The following is a 25,597-nucleotide window of genomic DNA, read 5'->3' on the forward strand; positions in this document are numbered from 1 at the left end:
TGGAGGTGACTACGTCTGGAAGGCATACCAAGTATACAGCTTTGCAATTTATCAAGTGCCTGTTACTCTGCATGCATTGTGGATGAGTGTGTGCAAGCAGACAGGAGGATACTGAGGGCATGGGTACATATGGGTGTAGGCACATGCAGTGGGGCCATGAGCAGCCCACTGGAACATCATGGGTACTGCCACCAACACTGCTGTTCCTTCTGGTGCCAAGTAAAAAGCCCCTAATCCCTAAATGCTCTTGCCTTGGTCCCTTCTGAGGCAGGGCCAAGAGCAGGACCAAGAATGAGGAATGACTTAGAGCATCTTGCTGTGGCTGCAGGCAGTGCTGTATTTTAGTAGGAGACATGCTTTGGGTGTATCTTCACCCCTTCACTCACTGCACCATGAGTGAGAAAGTGAGAAAGCATTTTGCATCCCTACATCCCACATCCAGCAGCCAATGTCCTGCATCCCACATCCTATACCTCATGTCCTGCATTCCATATGCCACATTCTGCATCCACCACCACCACCACCACCACCCCCCCAGTTTAATAGTATCATAGAATGGCTTGGTTTGGAAGGAACCTCAAAGATCACCTAGATCCTACCTCCTGCCATGGGCAGGGTTGCCAGCCACTAGATCAGTCTGCCCAGCAACCCATCAAGCCTGGCCTTGAGCACCTCTGGGGCTGGGGCATCCGCAGCTTCTCTGGACATATGCTGTGTCCTGCATCTCACTTTCTGTGCCCCATGTACCATGTCCTGCATCAAACATCCAGCATCCCACATCCTACAACCCACATCCCACATGCTGCATCCCGCACTCCCCATCCTGCACCCCACATCCAGCATGAGACCTGGCGGAGGGAGGAGCAGGAACCCTGCTCAGCACTGGGAAAATTAGAGAGGTCTCAGTTTTCTCTAATAACAGGCTGCCCTGAGTGCTCAGCTCAGTCTCAACAAAATGTGCTGTCTTTGGTGTGAAATTCTCCTTTGAGAAAATAAAAACTGTGGCAGCTTGAGAGCCTCCCTGGAAGTGTCAATAATTTCCATACGGAAAGAATTTACTTGAGCCCAGGATGTCAGGGCAAAGGGATCCGACGACGGTAAGTAGGACCACTTTATTGCTGTTCACAAATTCACATGCATTTATTCTGCTGAAAATTTGATATAGGGCATTTTTTGTATTCCCATTTATCGCTTGCCAAGAAATAATTAAGAATAGGAGCTAGAAGATTAATTTTAAATAAAAAATCTTCTCAAATGAAAATGTCAGGTCATAAAAATTCCTTTTAAATCATAACAGCATATAAATCTTTGAAATTAACCATGTAATTACAATGTCTATCAACTTTTACCTTGAGCTTTGAGCCTCTCTTTTTAATCTCCCATTCTTTTTTAATGAATAGCTATTTTGAAATTAAAAAGTACTGTTCATTACACATGCCCCACTATAATAGGGTTTTTATCATATTTGCTCTATTTAAAAATACTTGCTACTTTGTAATTATTCACACGCCGATCCCTTCCTATATTGAGTAGAAAATAAAAAATGAAATAGAAGTCAAAGGTGCTTTAGAGCTGAATGATTTACACAATTCATTAAGGACGGTGATTTTTCAGTTAGCATCAGATTAAATGGTTACTTACTCTCAAATAGCCCTTGGGGAGTTGAATTGCTGGGTAGCAAACAGATTAAAGTTTGCATTGAAAGAAAAATTGAATTCAGAGGTAATCAATAGCATAATAGGGGCAGTGAGTGGTGCCTGCTGCCTGAAATGAAATTACCATATTTTTAATCTTAATTTTCCACTCTGTTTATCTGACAGTGTGGATGTGCAATCCAAACAGATAATGAGAGAGTGGGATATTGACACTGCTGTCCTCTGGAGTGCTTGTTTTCAGTGATTAAATGCTGTGATCTGTGATTACTTTGTGCGGGGATGTCAGAGCTGCTGGCCAGCACTATGGCAAAGGCACCAGCTCAGCAGCTGTAGCTCTCTGGTCTCTCAGGTCCTAATGTCTGAAATTCATTTTCTGCCGGCTATACGGGGGGAAAAATTGCCAGTTTATGTATATACTTCTGCTGCACAAATTACAATAATTAATCCCATTACTGTTGTTGTCTTGATTCAAAACCATTTAATTAGATCAATATGCAGCACCCCCTCCGTAAGCGCTCCATTAACGACCACCGAACTTAGGAGCAGTGGTGAGACGTGAGCTGCGGTGTGCGGCCCGACCAGCAAAGTTTGGAGGAGCAGAGAATTACCCATGCAGCAGGAGAAGATGGATAATAGAGAGCGCGGCCGGATCTGAGAGCCAGCACAGCCAGTTGGTGCGGATATACGGAAATCTGAAATGTAAATAATGCCCATTGTAAGTACGACATCCACAGTCTTTTAAAATGCAAATGTAATGATAGAGATGTTTTTGCGAAAAACATAGGAGGATTTGGGAACAAAACACTATTTAAGAGTCATAATGCATTTCCATAGCTAACACAACTGGAACGTAGAAAAATATAGTGATGCAATGTCCTCCTGACAAACAGCCTGGAAGATTACTTCATTCCGGGGAATGGGAAATCTCAGAATATTCCCAGTGTTTGCTGCTTAACCCGAACGCGGCAGGGGCCATTTGCATTTTGATTAGAGCCGGCAACATGTCACGTCCGGTACCAGGGCCTGATCCTGCCTGATAATGGGATTACTGGATGCAGCAGGACCATCGGTGCACCTCACCTCGCAGGGATGGGGCCCTGGGAACAGCCTTTGGGAAGGGCTTGGTGGTGCATGTGTCTGTGTGGTGGATGGTGTAAAGCCGAGCATGCCAGGCCCTGGCAGCGTGATCATAGGTGACAACTACAGGGTTCCCCAGGGACTAGTGCCTCTATGCAGTACAGTTTCCACATTTGATTACAGTTAGGATTGAGCTTGTTTAACACCACTGATGGAACACTCTCCTTGTACACCTTCCCAAGACTTTGCTTACTTTGATTACTTTGGTCTCACGTATTTTCACTAGTCATTATCTACTTACCTATTTTTACCTATTTTTGGCCTTTTTTTTTAATATCCTTTTACTGCAATACAAGCAGAAGGCAAGATTTTATTTTCACAAGCACCACAGTTCCACAGTTTCACATTTCCACTGTTCCCCCTGCAGTAAGTGCCATGTAAAGAGCTGAGGAACTCCCAACTGCAGGTCCGACTCTGTGCATATCTGCACCTTCATTGGGTCCATTTCTTCACCTACTGTGTTACTGAGGAAACATATCTTACAGGGGTGTTCAAAAATACCTAGAGGTCAGATTTTCCCTTCCTCACATATGTAGATGCATGCATGTATACATTAATGAATGGCAGATTGATTTTCAGGGATGAATCCTGCAGTCCACAAATATTGCACCTTCCTGGCTATTTCTTCAAGTTGGAGTAGAGTTATCGTGCATGAGTGTCCAGATTGCCTGATCAGGTCTTACCAAACACAACTCTGCCCTTCCTCTTAAAACTAATATGAATGGATCTAATAACATGCTGCTTCAGTCTTAATTTTATGTTCCCTCTCTTTTGGATTGGGTTTGGACGCTCAGGTGGAAACAACACTAAAGAGCTTCTTTACCTAGTAACACAAAATCCCAACAGCTCTGTAAGATCAAATCCCTGAAGGTTCAGATAATGTCCATGCTGCCTATGGGCAGCAAAAATAGCAAAACAACCGCTCCAAGACTTACTGAAGTGGAAATTGCCACAGGAATAATGCCCCCATCCCTCAAAAGCTTAAATATGAACGCAGGAATATGTCTGAGTAGAAAATACTTTTCAGATATCAATTTGTAATTGATGTCATGTGATTTCCTCTACTGCCTGACTTAAAAGACCTATCACATTTTTGGGATCTTGTTCCTACTCCCAGGGAAACTGATAGTAGAAAGGAAAAGAGAAGGGCTGGTAAGTCAAGAAAGATGTTGACAACCCCTCCACCAGGAATGGGGGCTAAATTTTACACTGCATAATGCCCAAAGGCGCTAATCCTGAATAGCTCCGCTGAGTTTCTACACGTGGTAAGAATTTAGAAATTGATACAAAGAAATATAGCAGATCACAGCTCAATACATGCTAACAGAGAGGTTAACCCTAATAAATAGTTTTATTTTAAGTAAATCATGATCAGTGATGTATCTTACATGATGCTCTTCAGGTTCCCTTGTTTCATACTTATGCAGATGAAGGATCTGATTCAGCATTGCTGAAATCAGTGGAAGTTTTGTCACTGATTTCAGTGGGAACAAGACCAGCATCAAATTATAGATGGAGATTTTCCCTGTATTAATTCACACTTAGTGACTGGCCCAGAGAGAGGATGGGTGAGACCAGGGTATTATCATGAAGGCAATTGCTTTTTTAAGGACACTCTTTTTTTAATAAAAAAAAAAACAAAAGCTTTATTTTCTGATTAAAGCCTTGCTGTTGGCTCAAATGAGTAATTATACAAGTATTTCTAGCATGAATAGTCATGCATGCTGAATTATAATGCCTTTTTCAATACTTAAATACATGACCTTGAAATTTGCTTTTCTTTCTTTGCAAGCACTTATGTCAGTAAAATTAAACGTCCCTGCAATGCTCAGAAAGTGAGTGCAAAAGGTTTGTGAGTGTAGCAGAAACAAATCCAGGTGAGTGTTGGATCAAACGTTCATGACACATTCATCCACCTTCAGTAAGACAGTACCCAAAATATTCACATAACCATCACCCATGTTTTCAGCAGACTTTTAAAGATAACATTATTCTCATGTTAATCTTCAAACGGTGACTGAGGTGATACTTTGTCACCTCCATACGGTCAATGACACAAGTTCCCCTCAGAATTGCCAATGTCTCACAGAGTCACTTGCTTTAACATATTTCTTTGAAACTGCTTTCTCCTGAAATTACTGTCTCCCATGTCTGTCACATCCATTAACATAAAACACAATGAATTAATATTAGCAATATATATTTTTTTTTAATTGAGAAAGTCTTGACATGGGAAGCTCACCTGATTCATGACGTGGGGTTCAGGTTTTCTCTCCTTATTTTGCCAACCCTTACAGATAAAGATAGCATAAGAAGATAGGCATTTTCCAGCATTAGGCGGGGTTTACAAGCCAGCTGAAATTCAGAGTTTCTCTGAGGTAAGAAGTAAGAAACTCCAGACTAGATGTCAATGGGAGTTAAAGGCTTGGCTGAAGTGGTTTCCCATACAGGAATGATCAGTTACCGTACTCAGAAAATGATACAGTCAGATGTGAGCTGCACTTAATCCTCTAGCTTTCTTTAAAGCGGGGACATCTATATTTGTTACTGCTCTTTGTATCGTGTTATCAGAATGTGCATCAAATCCTTATCAGAACTTTAAAGTGCTGGTCTCTAAGACTCTGTAATATTGCTAATAAACACCCATTGAAATGGAAAGTGGTTTAAAAAACTGTTTGAACTTCTTTCCTGTCTTCTGATTATAGAGGTATAGTCCAAGCGAATGCTGGGGTTTGTAAGAGCACAAAAGCTTTCCTGTGCCCATGTACCTGCAGCCACCACTTTAAGTATATTGAGCTTCAGAGCACACAAAGGAAAGGGAGAAAATCCAAACCAATCTCTTCCCTTTCACTCTTTAAATCCTGACATGCTCCATCACCTCTTCAAAATAGTGAGCTGCCCTTCCTCAAAATGGAGAAAAGGAGCAAAATCAAATGCAAAACAATGAAGAAGGGATAATCTGATCTTTAAATAAGGAGACATGTTGCTTGGGGTTTAAGCAGGGTAAAGTTTCACAATGATGTCACCTTCTTCTGAGAACCTGACCCCCGTAAGAGGTGAAGGGTAAAATATAAACACCACTAATCCATTGTGTTTGTATATCTCTTAAATATGCGCCAAGTCTTGGCACGGCTGGCTCCACCAAGTGTCTGACAAACTAGTAAGTCTTCACTGCAGGCTTTGAATGGGCAGTGTTTGTGGAAAGAAAATATCTGCTATTTTTTCTGATAGAAGTATAACTCATTGATGCCTTCTATTTAAAAGCAGATCTTTCTTGTTTCATTCCTGACAAAATTATATCTGATTTCCACATAAAACAGCAGAGGAACTTTTCATGCACAAGATCAGCTTGTAACAGCAATTTCCACAATCCTAAGTTAAATGTCATGTGTGAAAAGCTGTTTGTTTATTTTAAATATCTTCTCCAACCCAAATGGGAATGAAATCAGGAAAGTCCCATTGCCACATGCATGCTGGTCTTCTGTATCAGTAAGCTGGAAAACAGCTACAACAACACTGGCTGCTTAGCCTAACCCATATACAGATTTGTATTTTTAGGAAATGTTTCTAAGATTTTCAAGTGGGTAAAACTTGTTTGCTGCTAGAAAATCCTTGGAGACAGCCTTGCATTAGCATAGAGGGAGCAAAAATGGAGACTGATTGAGAAACCACTGCCCAAACTCTTTCTATTGTCTGCATGACATCTGTTTGCTTTTAAGACAAGCGACACACAAAGTAGATTGCATTTTAATAATATTTTTATTTAAAAGTGAAAGTGCTTCTAGGCATAACAACTGATAAGGGGATCAGAAGCTTCTGCCCCCATCTCGCTGAGAAGAAATGAAATCAGTGCTTTGCCACATGAGCCAGGGAATTTGTTTAATTCAGCATTCTTGTACAGAAGGTGATACAAACAGGAGAATGGGGGGAAAGGGAAGAATATTTATTTTAAAGAAGTACAACCTTTGGCAGAAATTTTGAATCATAGAAGTCCCACATTTTTTACACAAGGACATATCCTGCAAAATCCTCTCCTGAGAATGCTTTTTGCCCTGCTCCCACACAGCCTGTTGGTGTTTTTCTGTATTTCTCCCACTTGCTCTTTCTTTTACTACTACTCTTACTACAAGAGAAGAAGTTTTCTTTTTTGTTGGAAAGGGCCTTCACAAGCTCTCAGTATCCAATATTTCATCTCTGATAAAGTAGGTTACACTAGTTTTGACTGGGGAAATACTCCCCTTTTTCACGTTAAGTTTTCATGTTAGCACTCTGGGACTTTTTCCATGGCCTAGGAAAAGTTTTCTGTGACATCCTCAAGGTTTTCATTTAAGACCACTTCATTTTACTTACCAAACTCTGCTTTCCTCTTGCAGCAAAGACAAAACTAACTTTGATGTTTATAGTACCCACTATAAGGAAGTCCTAAGCCAAGGCAGAGGCTCATGGTTGGTACAAATTCAGTGATACCTAAAACTAAGATGAATCTAAAGTGACTGAGTATGCTTGGGTACAGTGGGAGTATGAATGCTAGCTTGCTACACAAAATATAGATGTACTTCTGTAAAATTTGGTGAAATAGATAGCAGGAAAGGGTATATATTTGTACATCACATTGACCTAATTCCCACGTTCTTGCATGTACCAGTCTCGACTAGTGAGTCTGCATCCTCTGAAGAGTGGGAACTGGATAGAAGTCAGTCACATAGCAAGTCATTCAGGTGCCTGAACACACCTCTGGTGTCCTTTCAGATGTCTTACAGCTCTGAAGGCATCCATGTGAGCTGAGAGGTACAACACCAGACCAGCTATGGGAAGGCCACGCAATACACCCAAAGCATCAGTCTCAGGCACCCTCTGCGAGCCATATACAGGTGCTCCTCCACACAGACAGGAAAATCTGCCAGCCAACAACAAAAGTACTCCAGGAACATGAAAGTTTCAGCCTAACTTTTGTTCTGCTGCTAATTAATACACTGGCTGTGTCTAGACTATGGGGCCTGGGAGCTCTGCCAAGTGCCTGTTCACTGTGGGCACCCACCCTGCCACATCCATGGCTTAGGACATGAAGCCCATATTCACCCAGCCCTACCAGCAGCCCCTATGCAGGTCACGTTTGGGGCCATGGCCACCACACTGGGACCTCGCTATGCATGAGGCTGTGGTTAGCAAGAGCACAGCCACTGACATCAAAATGACATTATTTTCAAAATAGCTTTGTAGTCCCCTGAAATGCTAGGTTGAAAAGGCTGGGAAACAGTCTTTAAGACATGCTAATGAAATGCTAATAAAATAATACAGCAAAGTCCCACTAGCTTTTGGAATTTTACAACTGAACTCACTCTCATGGAAAAGTTAAGTGATATTTAGTGACTCTGGACAGACACCAATTATCTACATTAAGAGAAGTTAAAGCCAGACATTGTTACCCTGTGTGCTGAACCAAAGACATGGATCGAGACACCAAATACTAGGGCTTCTTCTTAGGCAAAATGAAAAACTTGGGTCACTGTTTAATGTTGAAGACAATTTTTGTTTGTGAACTCAAACTACAGGCGATACTTACTACAAAAATTGTATTTTTGATCTTATTTGGGTTAATGGAAGGACTTCTCCTCAGATGGCATCAGCATCAGCATCTGAGGTACAACCTAAGTTCCTTCATGGTGTGATTCACTCCGTATGTGAGTAACACGGGAGAACTGTGAGGATGAAAAAGAAAACCTTGCTCAGGAAACAATACAAAATGCAATAATTGACAGCAGGACTTGGTGGTATTCTAAGGACCAAGACAAAGCAAGTGGCAAAAATCAAGCAAGATTCTTGAGTAAATCAACTCCTGTTAACTTCATTTTGCAAGGTTGGTGTACACTTCTCAATACAGAAGTGGATGGAAAAGAAAAGAATGCAAGTTATAGATGTTGGTGTCACTCCTGTTTCCCCTGAAGCGTGTTTGCCAGCTGGAGTTGGCATTTACCCAGATGTCAATGAGAGATGAAAACAAGCCAAGCCCACAAGCCTCTGCAGCTTCTCCTCATGGACAGGTCTACCCACTGAGCAACAGCCACGTACATCCCCACTCATTGTGCAGGGACTCTGATTCCTTAGGACACTCAAATAGAGATGATCTATTTGATACAGTTGGTGGCAAGTCCAGACCCTGTGTTTGTTTTGAGAATCAGAGGCTGCTGCGTGGCCAGAAAGCCAATGAGAAAACAGCAACAAAGGGACGTGCAGTCATCACGTTGTTGTGCTTGGCCTGATAGCATCAGGCTGAGGCCTCCCAAGGCAGCCTCCAGAGGAGGTCAATTTGTGACATTGTCTGAAGATACTCCAAATGTAACTCATGTCCCTGTGTTTAGGGAGGCAAAAAGCCATCTCTAAGGATGTCCATGTAGTTTCTGGCACTGTAGAGCAACTATACTTCAGGGATGGACAATACTAGAGATGCAAACTCCCTTGCTGCTCTTATGGCAGCTCTACCTAAAACCTTAAATAATAGAGTATTACTGGCAAGATGGAGCTTTTTTTTTTTTTTCCTGGAGTGAAAATGTGATATCAATCTAAGAAATACAATCTGGAACTGAGACACCTGCCATAATATTATTTTCATTTGATACTATATTTCATTTGAACTCAACGTTAAAAGGGCATGTGTGCCTGTGTGCATAAGAAAAACAGTAGATTTAACTTTGGAAAGTGGAGTCAGCAGTCATGAAAACTTTTACCATGTGGCAAGTATATAATCTCCCTGTACAACCAGACCATAATATATAAAATATAGCAGGGAACTAAGCAGAAAGGAGAAAATCAGTCTTCTACAAGTAGTCCCTTGTGTCACACCTTTATTACAGAAAGGCTTTGCATACAGTCTGTCTTGCCAGCATTTTAGCGTGCCACACTGCAAATGAAAGGGAGGAGCATTGCATAGGCAGAGGGCTTCCTGGACAGAGGTTATAATTTCTCTCACTGTTAATGGCCAGTCCTGTGGAAAAAAAATAATTTACACAGTACAGGGCACGTAACTGACTGCATATAGCAGTGATACAGAGCCCTGACGATGCTGGCAAATGAAGAGTAATAGCAACTAGTCCAGATGGCTGCAGTCATACAAGTATCATCCATTTGGATCAATAGGTAACAGTAATTCACATGTATTTTACTGTACTGAGATCCTTAAAATTTTACTGACTGCAATTCTACAGCTATATGGAATAATTCCTCCTGCGTGCTAGCAGTGGTAGTAAATATTTATATTTATAGTATGATGGTGTCCAAAGGAACCAGTAGGAGAGCATTATGCTCAGAACTGTATGAAAAAGCAAAGATATAATCCCTTCCCTGCAGAGTTAACCATCTAGAGGACAAAAATAAAGAGTAGAAGAATAGGAATAAAACGTACATGCAAATGAGTGTAGCAATGAATTGGGCAGCTTCGTGAGTTGAGAGATGTATTTTTGTCTTCCTTTAAGGAAAAGATAAAGATGCACAATGGTTGCTAACAAGTCACTGGGAAATTCTGGGGAACTGGATTTCATTTTTGTTTCAGAAGAGGAGGTTTATTAAAACTTTCTATTATTATTTTGTCAAGGCTCTTTCAGTTTGCTTTAGATTTATTTATTTTTTTAATAGAGGAAGGGGAAAAAAAAACCATAAACTGTAGCAGTTGCTGCTTCTTTGGATCCACAAACATCAGATCAGGATTTTATTATCTATAACACCCCAAGGAATCAGCCATAATTTGCAAGTCATGTGCATATTCATTCACGTCACATAACAGATCCAGCTGTTGGTCAGTGCCACACTTGCTTTCAGCACAGGGCTCACAGGGAGACAGCAAGAGAGTGTCAGCCGCATCCCCTGGAGGGAAGGAACATCCTCCCCGTTCCTGCTTGGGCTGTGTGGAAAGCAGGGCATGGGGCACACCTGGTGAGCAGCTCCCGCTCTCTGAGCAAAAAATAATAAAAAAATGCGAAGTTAAGTGATACCTCTCCTCTTTCCAAGACTGCTTAAAGAGGGAGGAGGAGGTGGCTCCCTCTGCCACGACCACAGGGCCGATGGAAAGATGGGCTTTCGTGTCCTTACGGTGGACTCTGGAGCTCAGCTTCCTGGGCTGGTGGTTGTTTACCAGTTACAGTGGAGATCTCAGGGTAGATATTAGCAAAGAAGGAATTAATTAAGCAACTTCAGTAATCTTGTCAACACAGCTTTGGTTTGTTAACACAAGCTTGCCAGCACTTTCATATTTTCATCATCTCCATTCTGCACGTTTCCCAGGTGGCAGTGAAGGTGAAGAAGACAGCCCCTTCCCTATAATTTACCTTGACCATGAGATGAAATTGTTTTTTCTCATGTTTTCCCAGCAGAATCCCTTTTCTTTTTTCTTCCTTTCACAGCAAGCTGTATTCCTGGAGCTGATCTAAAGAGGCTCTGCTTTGCATCTATTTGTGTTTTATAAAATGTATTCTGCATCAGTCTCTCAGAAAAAAAATTGATGTCCTGAGACAGTGGGAGCAAAGCATTGCTTCAAGTGACACAGTAACAATTTCATTGTTTAACTTAAATAATAAAGGCTTTGGGGCTCTGGTTTTTATTTTTACATGTTGAAAGTGAAACGTGGCAGTGATGTTCAAGTTAAGAACAATGTCACTTGTTTTTCTGCTGAGTAGTCCATACAGACATGCTCTGGCCTACAGTGCTTTCAGCATTGGGTCAGATTGGTCAGCTAGATTCGGGACAAAGACAGGTAAAAAGAAAGATGGCAAAGACGCATTTGAGTATGCTGTTTTCTGAAACTTAATTCTTGGTTATTGTGTCTTGTCTTTTTCCTACATTACAGGAGTAAGAGTTGATTAAAGAAACAAAGAACAAGCACAAGCATAACATGAAGTTGGAAATTTAAATTTCCATAACCTAAATTCTCATTCTAAGTGACATAGATAAAGAAAAAAAAATAAATAAATAAAAAATCCCTCCAGCCACTTAGACAACAGTTCTTTGGATTTTTGTCTTTTCAATATCAAGAGCAAAGTTCTCCTTGCCCAAAAGCAAAAGAAAACGTTAATAGTTCAAGGCTGCAGGAAGGAGAAGGATGTTTAAGTTCCAGACGTATCAGGAATTCATCCTAAAATTAGAAGGACAGACATTATTATCTGTTCTGATCCTAAATACCTTTGTCTGGCAGTTTGTTTCTTTTAGCAGGGTGCAGAGGACTGCTCCCTTGCAGAAGGCTGTTTGGTGACTACCAGTGGCTCTTGCTACATGACCGAGAGGGACAGACGCTTTCTAAGCGATCTGGTTGAGTCAGGTCAGAAATGAGCCTCATCATCATTCCCACGCTGGGTGTTCTTTTTGTTTCTGTGCTTTTCCTGCTGTTTCTCCTTATGGGATAAACCCCATCTCCCTCTCCTGCAATAGATTTTCAGTTTTCATTACATCTGTATTTAGTACTATATTATTAAAGTTTTGGTGGCTTTTTTTCTTTGGTTCATTGTCTAGTTCGAGTTACTGCACATAAACAACACCTCCTCACAGCTGAAAGTATTGCACATAACTGAGGACCTTTTTGTTTCCTGGCACAGAAATGAAGCATTACAGGTGTGTCTGCAAGTATCAAATGAAAAAAAAAAAAAACAACAACAACAAAATAGCAAAAACAATGACAGCATTAGAAAGGTTTGTTTATTCATATGATAATGGGCAGCTTTAATGTGAACTTTTTACATCGTCGAATCAGTGAGATCAATTTAATCCGGGTGAGTTATTCTTCTCTTGGTGTAAAAGACCATTGATTCTTTCTATTAGCTCAGCAAGGAAGCTCTTCAGCACAGTGGCACACTGAGGAAGCTGGTTGAGAGCCACTGAAATCAGCAGGAGTCTTTTAATTGAGTCTGAATCGGGCCCCAACACTGTACATAACTGCTTTCCTTTTGCAGAACTTTAAGTTTCTTGAAAACAACAGGATTATCTGAATGAATCTTGGTTTATCACTTAAATATTCTGGGTGAATCGATTATTCGTGGAGAAAATATTTTACTTACACAACGTATTCTGTGTGTTCTCTAGTTCTCTAAGTGTTGCCATTTATAATCACTTCATCATCCTTTGTTCAGGTGACTAATTATAATAAAATATATTTAATGCATAAAACAGTATGAGACTCGTTTTTATACATTCATTTAATTACTTTTTACTGTGACAAATCACATTGCTAGAAATGTACTAACAGATGGGGTAGATTTTAAAGTTGGTATAAATTATGACTCCCTAATTTTTGCAAGTGTTGAAGAATTTAATTGTCTCCATTCAAATTTTTGGCTTAACTCCTGTGGTTTGACTTGTTAGGATTCCAGACACGCAACACAAGGAGCAAGGAATTTCTGGACTGTGCAGTGTCTTTTTGAGGAAAAAAAAAAAGAAAAAAAAAAAGAAAAAGGAAAAAAAAAAAAAAAGAAGATGAAGGAGGAAAGAAGAAAGTTAAGACAAAAGGAAGGTCTGAACAGGAGTGCTCAGTCTGGTCTGTTCCAGAGCGAGAGTGAGGATGTTGAAGTGCTCTCGCTGAATAGCTCTGCTTGTTAGGGGCAGGACTCTCTTGTTTTGTTCAAAAACCAGGTGCAATTTTAAAAGGCTCGTAGTGGGACCCCAGTCCAGGAGTTGGTGAAACTAGGAGCATAAAATTAGATCTTGGGTACCTCTGCTTGGCTGTGAAAAGTAGCATAGCAACAAAACACTGTGTGACTTCCCTTCCCTTCCCTTCCCTTCCCTTCCCTTCCCTTCCCTTCCCTTCCCTTCCCTTCCCTTCCCTTCCCTTCCCTTCCCTTCCCTTCCCTTCCCTTCCCTTCCCTTCCCTTCCCTTCCCTTCCCTTCCCTTCCCTTCCCTTCCCTTCCCTTCCCTTCCCTTCCCTTCCCTTCCCTTCCCTTCCCTTCCCTTCCCTTCCCTTCCCTTCCCTTCTCACTTTTCTCTTCTTTTTTTATCCTTTTCTCTTCTTTTTTCTATTTTTCTCATTTTTTCTCTTCTTTTCTCTTCTCTTCTTTTTTCTTCTTTTCATTCATTTCCTTCATCAAAGTGCAAAAACACACTCCCGTGGAGAATGTATGAGTTCCAGCTGCAACAGCTGTTTCTTGCCCATTTGTGCCTTCTGTCTGTCAGACTCCCATATTCCCTCAGATATTTTAAATGTGTGTGTTTGCAAAGGGGATCTTTGAGATTTCTCTTCTCCTAGCTTTCTCCTCCAGACCCCTCTAGAGAGATGGGCCAACGTGGGGAGTGATATGTTTCTCACCCACTGCTCTGAACCTGTTGCCATGATTCTCAAATCCTTCCCTATCATTCTTTACAATATGTTATTCCTCCTTTAGTATTCGTTACTACCAAGCCAACCCTGGTGCTCCTAGAAAATGCACCAATTCAAATATCCCACCACCAATACAGTATGATGTTCATCAATATAGCTATATATTCAACCATAGAGGTGGGAGTCATGTCAGCAAGACCTATGCAGCTGCCTTGGATACATTTGGATATCTACAACGACTCCAGATGTTTGCGTCCAGTCAACTGGCTACCACACTCTGTGGTAAACATTAGCTGCCCTTAGTGGCTGAAATACTGTGCTACGTGGTTATTGCAATTTAACACAGCAGGAGGATGAGTACCACACAGTCATTCACTCATTCCCCCTTCCCAGTAGGATTGAGGAGAGAATTGACAAAAACAAAGTAGAACTCATGCACTGGGAGAAAACTACTAAGATAAAGGAAAAGGACAATTATGACACACACATACACAAGTATATATATATATATGAGTGTATATAACAAATGATGCACAAGCAATTACTCACTACCTCCCTACTGATGCCTGACTAGCCCCCCAAATGCTGAAAGAGAGCCAGATGAACTCCCACTCTCTTCAAAACTTCTTATGCATAATGCCACATGGTATGAAATGTTCCTTTGGCCAGTTTACATCAGCTGTCCTAACCCTGTTCCCACTCAGCTTCTTAGGCCTTCACTGTAAATGGCCTTGGCTCTGTACAATACTGCTTAGCATAAACATCAGTGTGTTGTTAACATTTTTTTTCTCTGAGAACCAAAACATAGCATCATACCAGACACTCTGATGAAAACAATTTCATCCCAGCTGAAGCTAAGACAACATCCATCTCTTCTCTACTCTATACTATTTACATATCATGTTCATGTCCCACAGTTTCTACACATCCTAACTAATTAGCATCACCTACCTTGCTTTTTTATATATACATACAGACATATTATTCCCATAGTCTCTGGAGCATTCATGTAAATTATCCATGGTATTCATTTACTTCACAACTTTGGGCTTTGTGGTAAGCCACAACTGACATCACTATAGAATCATAGATTCATAGAATCACAAGGTTGGAAAGGACCTACAAGAGCATCTAGTCCAGCCATCCTCCCATCACCATTGCCACCACAAGCACTAAACCACATCTCACAGCTCCTCATCCAGGCACCTCTTGAACACTGCCAGGGACGGCGACTCCACCACCTCCCTGGGCAGCCATTCCAGTGCCTGACCACTCTGAGAGAAATAGTTCTTCCTTATGTCCAACCTAAACCTCCTCTGGTACAACTTGCACCCATTTCCTCGGGTCCTGTTTGTTGCCTGGGAGAAAAGGCCAAACCCCTCCTCACCATAACCTCCCTTCAGGAAGTTGTAGAGTGCAATGAGGTCTCCCCTGAGCCTCCTCTTCTCCACACTGAACAATCCCAGCTTCCTCAGCTGCTCCTCATAAGACTTGTGCTCCAGACCCCTCACCAGTTTCGTTGCCCTTCTCTGGACACGCTCCAGGACCTCAATGTCTTTCCTGTAGTGAGGGGCCCAAAACTGAACACAGTACTCGAGGTGCGGCCTCACCAGTGCTGAGTAGAGGGGGATGATCACCTCCCTGCTCCTGCTTGCAACACTATTTCTAATACAGGCCAGGATGCCACTGGTCCTCTTGGCCACCTGGGCACACTGTCGGCTCGTGTTCAGCCAAGCATCAGCCAACACCCCCAGGTCTTTCTCTTCTTCACACTCATCCAGTCACTTGTCCCCAAGCCTGTAGCACTACATGGGGTTTTTGTGCCCAAAGTGCAGAACCCGGCACTTGGCCTTGTTGAACCTCATCTCATTCACCTCAGCCCAGTGATCCAGCTTATCTAGATCCCTCTGAACGGCTTCCCTACCCTCGGGCAGATCGACACCACCTCCCAACTTGGTGTCATCTGCAAACTTACTGAGGGTACACTCAATCCCCTCATCTAGGTCATCAATAAAGATATTAAACAAGATGGGCCCCAGTACTGACCCCTGGGGGACACCACTAGTAACGGGTCACCAGCTGGGCTTAACTCCATTAACCACTACCCGCTGGGCACAGCCCTCTAGCCAGTTCCTTACCCAAAGAAGGGTAGATTTGTCCAGGCCACGGGCAGCCAGTTTCCCCAGAAGAATACTGTGAGAGATCGTGTCAAAGGCTTTGCTGAAGTCTAGGTAGAATACATCAATAGTCTTTCCCTCGTCTACCAGTCTGGTCACCCAGTCATAGAAGGAGATAAGGTTGGTCAAGCACAATCTGCCTTTCACAAACCCATGCTGGCTGGGCCTGATTCCCTGGATGCCACACATGTATCGCGTGATCTCTCCCAAGATAATTTGCTCCATAACTTTCCCTGGTACTGAGGTCAGGCTAACAGGCCTGTAGTCCCCCAGATCCTCCTTATGGCCCTTCTTGTAGATGGGAGTCACATCAGCAAGCCTCCAATCCTCTGGGACCTCTGCAAATAACCAGGAGTGCTGATAGATGGCAGAGAGCAGCTCAAGAATCACCATCACCAGCTCCCTCAGCACTCTAGGATGGAGCCTGTCCAGTCCCATGGACTTGTGACAGTCCAGATGGAGGAGGAACTCTCTAACTGTCTCCACCTGAAGCACCGGGGGTGTATTCTGCATTCCATCCCAGACTTCCAGATCAGCGCATAAAATGCCTTGAGGATAACTGATCTACCTATTAAAGGCAGATGTAAAGAAGGCATTGAGGTCATCAGCCTTCTCCTTACCCTCAGTGGTCACATTTCCCGCTGCATCAAGTAAAAAGGATGGAAATTCTCCTTGGTTCTTCTCTTACTGTTAATATATTTGTAAAAGGATTCCTTATTCTCTTTTACTGCAGAGGCCAATTTGAGTTCAAGTTGGGCTTTTGCCTTCCTAACTTCCTCCCTGCATACCTTAGCTACTTCCTTGTAATCTCCTCAAGTAGCCTGTCCCTTCTTCCAGAGGACATAGACTCTCTTTTTCTTCCGGAGTCTCAACAATAGTTCCCGGTTCATCCACACCTGTCTTCTTCCCCTACAGCTCACTTTATGGCATTCAGGGACAGCCTTTTCTTGTGCCTTTAAGATTTCCATCTTGAGGAGCATCCAGGAGTTTCCCTTAAGGAGTGACTCCCAAGGGACTCACGCTACGAGCGTCCTGAATAGGTCAAAGTCCTCCTTCTGGAAGTTCAAGATAGCAGTTTTGCTAGTCACCCTTCTGACATCTCCAAGAATAGAGAATTCTACAATTTCATGGTTGCTCTGCCCAAGACTGTCCCCAGCTTTCACATTTCCCACCAGTCCTCCTCTGTTAGTGAAGAGCAGGTGCAGCAGGGCACCACCCCTGGAAGGCTCTCCTACCAGCTGCGCAAGGAAGCTACCTTCCACACACTCTAGAAACCTCTTGGACTGCTTTCTCTGCTCTGTATTATATTTCCAGCATATATCAGGAAAGTTGAAGTTTCCCACAAGAATGAGTGCTGCTCATAGAATGCCTCATCCATCTCTTCATCCTGATTAGGCAGTCTATAACAGACCCTCACCAAGATGTTGCCCCTACAGGCGTCCCCCTCATCCTTACCCATAGACACTCAAATTTATCACTCCCAACCCCAAGCTCTTGAACATCAAAACAGTCTTTAATACAAAAGGGCCAAACCACCACCCTTCCTTCCTTGTCTATCCCTTCTGAAGAGCTTGTAGCAATCCAGCACAGCCCTCCAGTCATGGGAGTGGTCCCACCATGTTTCGCTAATAGCAACTAGGCCATAGTTAGCCTACCGCACAATTGCTTCCAGGTCCTCCTGCTTGTTGCCCATGCTGCATGCATTGGTGTAGATGCACTTCAGTCGAGTCATTTGCCTCACTCCCAGCTCAAGTATCATTTCCCTAGGCTCATCTCTTGTGAGCCCAGTTTTATCCCCTTCTCCCGTCGTAGCTAGTTTGAAGCTCTTTCAGTAAGACCCACTAGCTCCATTGCTAGGATTCACTGCCCCCTTTGAGATAGGTTGGTTCCATGGACAGGCAACAGGCCACGGGCTGAGAAAACTGCTCCATGATCAAAGAACCCAAAGTTTCTGCTTCAACACCAGACTCTGAGCCAATTATTCATTACTTGTGCTTTCCAAGCCTGCTTCGTATCCCTCACTGCTCCTGAAGGTATAGAACAAAATATCACTTGAGCTCCTGCTCCTATGGAGCCCTAAACCCCTGAAATCTCATGCTAAATGCATTTTTCTCAGTACCTGTAGCAGCAGAGTGCAGGCTGCAGTTTTCTTTTACTTGGAGATGTATCCAATATAGCCAGCAGGGAAAACACAGCCTTACCATTTGTCATGGGCCGATCCAGTCTGCGCTGGAAGAGGGGCAAGCTCTTGAACACCTAAAATACATGGACAACGTCATTGTGTGGGGCAACACAGAAGCGGAACTTTTTGAGAAAGGTAGAAAACTAAAAGAAGGAGAAACTTGAGAAACTAAGAAAATGGACACCTGCCAGAGGACTGCAGCTTAATACAGTACTCATGATGCTCTTTGGACTGACCAAGCTTAAACTGCCCAAAAAGCTCTTTACACTAGGGAACATCTGGGCTCCTTGATAGAGTGATGATCATAGGAAGGTGTCAATAGGAGAAAAATGGCCAGTCCATTTCTCAGGGGAAGTTATTGAGATGACTGACCCAACTGATTCCATTTATCCCATCTGGAAGTGGTGCCTCACTTTCATGGCAGATCTGTGCTTGGTACTTTTATTCCCTGTTTAGTTAAAAAATTTCCTTGTAGCAAGCTCCCAATGTTTCCTCATGCTCTTGTGACTTATGCTCACATTCTCTGAATATGGCACAAACAGGTTGCGGATTTGTGCCTGTACTCAAAATGAAGCAGAGATATGACTTACGCTGACATTCTGTGGGCTTAGCTAATTTCTGCTTGAGAAATTTCATTTGTATATAGAGTACACAAAATACAGGTATGTAGAATAATTCCACTACATGTGCTATTCTGTTTCTGTAGACAAAACTACACTAAATTAATGAGGAGCATTAATGGATGTCATCAAGTCCCCTGAAATGATTATGGTCATAGAACTGTGGCTACAGGACTATGCTTCTATGACTACAGGCTGTTTTTTCCATGCCTGACTGTCTTGAGTTGGTATTAGGGAATTTGAAAAACTTGGACTTAAGAGTTTAGTTTTGAAAGTTCAGCTGATTCAGAGATTAGATAGTAGTGCTACACTTTCTGTACCCATTATCTCATGATTTAAATGCTCTCTGTTTTACATTATCTAATGATTTAAGTGCCGTAGATATCTTTGTTTGACATCCAATATGAAATAATCAACTAGCTTAGTGTAACATTGGTCCCATCAATCAAACCTCCTATTCCTTCCACAGCATTGTTAATGAAATGTAGGGAAGAAAGCCCACAAACCTGAGTATAGCATTAGAATCAAGGAGGTGAAAGATGACATTTCATTATTCATTTTTTGTCTTTGAGTCCTATTACTTGATTTCAACATAGAGTCCAGAATAAACATATCCCCAGAAAATGCTTTATAAATCCTATCACATTTTTCCTATCAATTATTTGCTTTTAAAATGATTTACCAGTAATATAGCAACATTCAACAGACAAGAAAGGCACTGTCTGTTTTAAAAATATATTTTATGATGGTGGTCATCATAATTCTCTTTGAGCGCAGATCCTGGGGGGGTCTTTGTGCCCGTGTATTCATTGTGGTGAGATGCCTCAGCCAAGGCACCAGGGTGGGTAACATCTTGACGAAACAGCTTGTTGTTCTGTGTGATATTACTGATAAACTCTGTTGTTTGAATGGAGCTATATATGGACATAATTCCTCATGATTTTGTCTGACTGATTTGTAGGTGAAGGTGGAAATTTGCAGGTATAAAACTAAAATACTATATGGACGACCACAGATTTGTTCTGAGGCCTCATTAAAAAGTAATATACCAGTAAATCAAAAATGAATCCTGCACAGTTCCACAGTCACATAAACAGGGCTCTGAAACAAGCAAAACAGGCAGGGTGGCAGACATCTAGATCATCTTATCAGTCACCTTGCTCTCAGCTGAACAAAACCATCAGGGCATGAGACCTGCTGGTTGGGGAGCCAGGCAGGCAGTTCAAGAGGCATTGGGAGGTCGATGGGCAGGAAAAGGAACTGGGGCACAGGAAGGCCCATGGTGCTCTGAGGAAGCATCAGTCAAGACTGGGCTGGTGTTTGTTTTGTGAAGTTATGTTTGGTGAAGTTAATAATAAAGGCAAACCCCAGGAGAGGGACAGAGCTGGAAAGCAATCCCGTTTGCAAGCCTGCTGTTCAAAGCAGAGCAGGGGCTCCAGCTGCTTGGAGAGTCACCTTTCTTTGAAGCCATCTTGAGGTAAAAATTTCAGCCCTTTGTGGAAGTCGTTAAAGCTTTTCTAATTCCCCTTTAATTAATGGGAGTACTCAGAAAGCTCTCAGCATTTTTGCAGGTAACTGGCAGGCTCTTTGCCATTCTTTAGTGAGCTCTTTTCTTTTACTAAGAGATCAGGATTGAATTATTGTTAATATACACAAAAGAGGGGCATTAATTAATTCTAAGGAAAAGAAGATATTTAACCTATTCTTACAGTTCTCACCTAAGTACCTAAGCCCTCATCTGGGACTGGATTCTTTTAAGAATGTTTCAGATGATCGTGGAGTCTTTTTCAATCAGTCACACAAGTTGCATTTGATGCTGCACAAAAAGCCAAAGTCTCTGCTCTAATGCATTGTCTCAACACTCTTCTACAGCACAGGCAACTTCATCTAGCCAGCTGTAGTGGAAAGCCTTGATATTACTGTTTTTCTCCCCTCAGAAGATTTATGTGGTATTAAATAGGCTAAAAAATGTGTCCTTTTGCTTGTGAAGAAGAGGGACACTATAATAGGTTCAGACTTTTTTGTGAAGGAGTCAAAATGTAGAACCAAATTCTGAAAAGGTTTTAATTAACAGCTTGGTTTTGCCAGACTTTTCTCGTGAAGAACTAACTTAGCTTATGGACTATATCTCCAAAAAAGAACTATTGATATGTTAATTGTATATGATTATGAATGGTTATTTGTGGCATTGGATCTCTCTGCTAAACCAATTATGCTCTATTTGTGAGATTTGCATTATACTGCATCCATGGCATTTAATTAAACTTCTATTTCTCTTCTTTCTTTTTGTTCCTTTCTTTTTGTTTTGCTTTTCCAGCCTTAAATACATAATAAACTATACTAGTCACCCAGTGGTTAAAGCTGAAATCAGCTATTCATTCCACTGCCCGTGTGTACATCCTACTCCACTTCCGCTGCCCAAAAAATCCTAGCTGTGTCCCCTTAAATGTTAATTTACCAGTTTACCAATCCCACTCGGTGAGATTTTGCCTTCATATCTTACATAGTTCTACAACTGGGCTGATCAATCACTCCAATTCTACTGACGAACACTATTTTTCTATATCTCAGTGAGTGTTTAAATAGATTTGTATAAACATAAAGGGGATGTTTAAAAACAGTGTAATGGCAGTGCACGCTGTAGTCTGAGTGCTTCTTTTGGTCTCCTTCTGCCAGTTAATAAACAGAGCAGAAAGTCAACTGCATAACCAATGGTCTAATTCAGAACATATCAAAAGGTTTGTGTGGGCGAGGTAAATGGGGCTGATAGCGCGTCAGGAGCTGGCTGGATCCCTCATTTGCTCATTCACAGAAATTTTAATGTAGAACTAATTTTCAAGTAGTTGAATTTTTGTAAAGAAAATGAAATCCTTAAGGGGACAATTTAGCCGGAATCCTTGAAACACAGTTCAGCATGGATTGCCTTTTCACAGCTGTTTCATGTGGAAAAGGATCTTACGTTTTCATTCCCTTGACACCTGCTTTCTCTTTCTTTTCTGCAAGTGTGTTACAGTGAACCTATTGAAAAGGCTGACGGGTTAGTGGAGAGCGGGGATAAATGATGATACAGGACACACTTTGTTACTTGAAACTTGCTTTGCCTCCTTCTCACAGTGTCAGTGCCAAAACGCTGGTCTGGGGCTTTCTGTGGTGGAAGTGTCCAAAAGTGGGGGTATAAAGAGGTATAGAGATGCACAGCCCCTTGTGTGCACTGGTTGCTGTATTACTGGGGCAGAGTGCGGGGAAATTGAGAGTACAGGAGCTGCTCTTCTGGTCCATGTATATATGCATAGACACACGCACATAAATATGTGTGTACATATAATTCCACCATCCCTGCTCAGTCAGTGACAAAGAGCACAGAGCTAGCTCTTCAGTTTCAGAAAATAATAATATGCTCTTCCTGGCTACAATGCTATTCATCGCAGCCTTTTGCCAAATAACAGGCCTAAGTGGCCCGGAGGTCTTTCTGTGGACACTATTCCCTATTCAGTTTCCCACAGAACATTTTGAAATATGCCAGTCCTAAAATATTTTACGTCTTACTTAGAAAAACTCTCACTGGCAAAATTCAGCTCTCAGACCTCTGTTCTCTAAGAACCTGAGTCACTTCTGTCTCAGCTGAAGTCTGGACAGAAAGCAGTCTTGGCATCCTGCATCCTAAGTGCCCAAATTAAAAGGTTAACAACACAAAGCAAGAACAATTTAAAGCTATTTTCTGTGTGTGATCGCTGGGATGGGAAGACATACTTGGAATAATTGTATCGGAAAGGAATCTGTTTAATTATGTTCCCTCTACTGTTACGCATTAGCAAATAAAGTAGGGCAGCAAGGAGGCATTTATTCAGCCTGTTTGCTGGGGCAAGTACAAAAGTGTTTATCGTGACATTGGTAAGGGAGCCATTGCTGGAATCCAGTTTGAGGTAGCTGAGGAAAAAAAAAAAAAAAGAAGGAAAAAAAAAAACGAAACAAACCCAGCTCTCATTTCAAATGGGATAATTTGCAAGTACCCAAATCTTCTGTAGTGTGAAAGGTTTATTTTACGACACAGATCCTATAGTTACTGCACCCCAAATGTTCTTTTTTTTTATGATTATCTAAAGCACAGACAAATCATGAAAAGACAATTGTACACTTTCTTGTGTCGCTTTATGGGCTTTAAGTGCCTACAAAAAAGGATTCCTTATGCTTTAATTTCTCTTTATTTTTTTGACTGTAAAGACCCATGGGGTAAATGCCAGTCCCACAATCCTGCAGTTATATGGTTACTGTCAGCCTGCTCAAATGATGCTTCCTGTTCATTAGGCGTCCTTTCATCTGACAACAATGTACTGGCTTTGCTGCAATTCTTAGTCAACGCCCATCTCTTCAATAGCCTGTGAATAGTATTAAATAGTGTTTATGCTAGCTATTGTTGCCTTTTGTGTGGTTTGTCTAATTCACAGAGAAAAGTCTGCTTTTGTGGTCTAAGGCTGGCTACGTCATGGCACGCCATGTGCCTTCTGATGGGATCCATTCCTGCTGAGTGATAACATTACAGGCCTGAACTCCTTTGCAATACAATCCAGCATTCTTAACGCAGTCAATACACTCACAGGCAATCTAGTTTACTCTTTATATTAAGAGGTTTAGGGAGACAAAGCTCATCTAAATACCTGCTCGTGAAACAAATAAGAGGAATTCAACCGACTCGAGCGTGTCTCCCCAGCTCCCACACAACCCCACAACGAGCACAAAAAAATCAAAAATTACAAAATGCCAAAACTGCTCAGATAATGCCCAAATATCCCAGGTGGAGACTTTCTGAGTACTAGCATGGCACATTTCAGCAAAGAAGGTGGCATCATTGTTCCCAGTTATTGTACAAGATGAGGCTTACTACTGGAGTCAAAGCAGCTGCTTTTCTCTGCTTAAACACAAAGGAGACGGGATATTGTGCGGATGATTACATTATCCCGTAGCTCAGGAGCCTTTGCAGGACAGGTACGTCGCTGTGCCTTGAAAGGGCTTTTGATGTAAGCAGATCATTAGAGGCTCAATGTGTAACTGATCCTTCCCTGTCTCTGGCTTTTGGTGCATCTGGGTTATTCTTGTCTAACTACGCTCCCTGTTGTAGGTATCTAAAATCTTTTGTTCTCCTCCCTCCTTTCCTCCCCCCCGGCCTCATCGCTGCATAGCTTAAGTTGGTTACCAGGTTTGCTTTGGGAAGCGAACAAACACGTACGTACAAATACAACTGGAAAGAGAGACTTGTGCTGCTAAACAGTGCCATTTGTCTGTCCCAGGAGCTGTTACCCTTTGCGTCACACTTTGAACAAGATCAAGAGTAGCTTTTGAAAAATATGGCAATGAGAAGAATGCACACAAATAGTAATTACTGCTCTGTAGCTGCTCAAGCTATAATACCCTTCATGGCCAGGAGCAGGGGACAGGGTGGGGCTGGGAGTAGGTGGAGGCTGAACTTTGTTCTCTGTGCATCATCGGAGAGCACTGCAGATTATCCTCCTGATCAGCATAACGAGAAGGTCCTTCATACCTACTCTTCTCTGAGGTGTTATAGACCACATCCACAGAGACACTTAGGACTGTGAAGCTCCTGGCAAGCAAGAGGCACAGAGAAACACCTACAGGAGGTGTGAACACAGATTTCCACACCAGAACTAGCTGCTCTTTCAAGACAGCTGGAAAATGCTACTTAATGCATCCTCCTGGTCACCCCTGGCATCAGTGTTGAAATGCACCTTACAGAGCCTGTTTCTTGCCATTGCTAGTAGTGAGTGGGATAGCCAGCCCAGATATGGACACTCAAGTTTGGAAAGATGAATCCCACCCACATGTACTTAGTGTTTGTGTGGATGCAGAGCTCCACATTCCCCTGTCCTCTTCTCCTACTTGAGAGCTGGTTCTTCCAGATAGATAGCACAGAAAAAGCATGAAGCCCTTAATAATTCCCTTTTTTATTTTAAAGCTTCTGAGTGCCTTCAAGCTATACAGAAGGCAGTCATTCTTTCCATCTCAGAGTGAAAAATGAATTTAAAGAACGTCTGTCATAACAACATAAAAGCATTTCCTGAATTACAGCCCTGACTCCTGAATGAAGGTGTTTAACTGAAATGAGTCAGTGCAAGTGGAAAACCTCGTTGCCAAAAGCCGAGGAGGAACCTGGCTGTCCAGAGCAGCTTCTAGATAAGAGCATTTCCCACAGAGCACTGTGATACAGAAACACACTGATTAAACTTGACTCACGTGAAGCCAGTCAGTGAAAGAGAGCCTATGCCCTGCACAAAAAATTTGTATCCCATTTTGCTTGTGAGTATGAATGGGGTGGGCTTTGAACACTGCCTTTGGCAGAAGGCATGGGAATGAAGTAGTGGTGTCAGAAAAGCTCATCGATTTTGCAGGACACATCCAAGATGTACATTATAGTTTGGAGGAAGAGTACTCCATTTTTAAAAGGTAATTTTTCAATGTGCTGCCCGTGTTTATGCTTTTGTGCAAGTTATAATGGTTTCATAAACATTTTATGTGGTCAGCA

This window comes from Lagopus muta, chromosome 1 (genome assembly GCF_023343835.1).
Source record: "Lagopus muta isolate bLagMut1 chromosome 1, bLagMut1 primary, whole genome shotgun sequence".
In the NCBI taxonomy this organism is placed as follows: Eukaryota; Metazoa; Chordata; class Aves; order Galliformes; family Phasianidae; genus Lagopus; species Lagopus muta.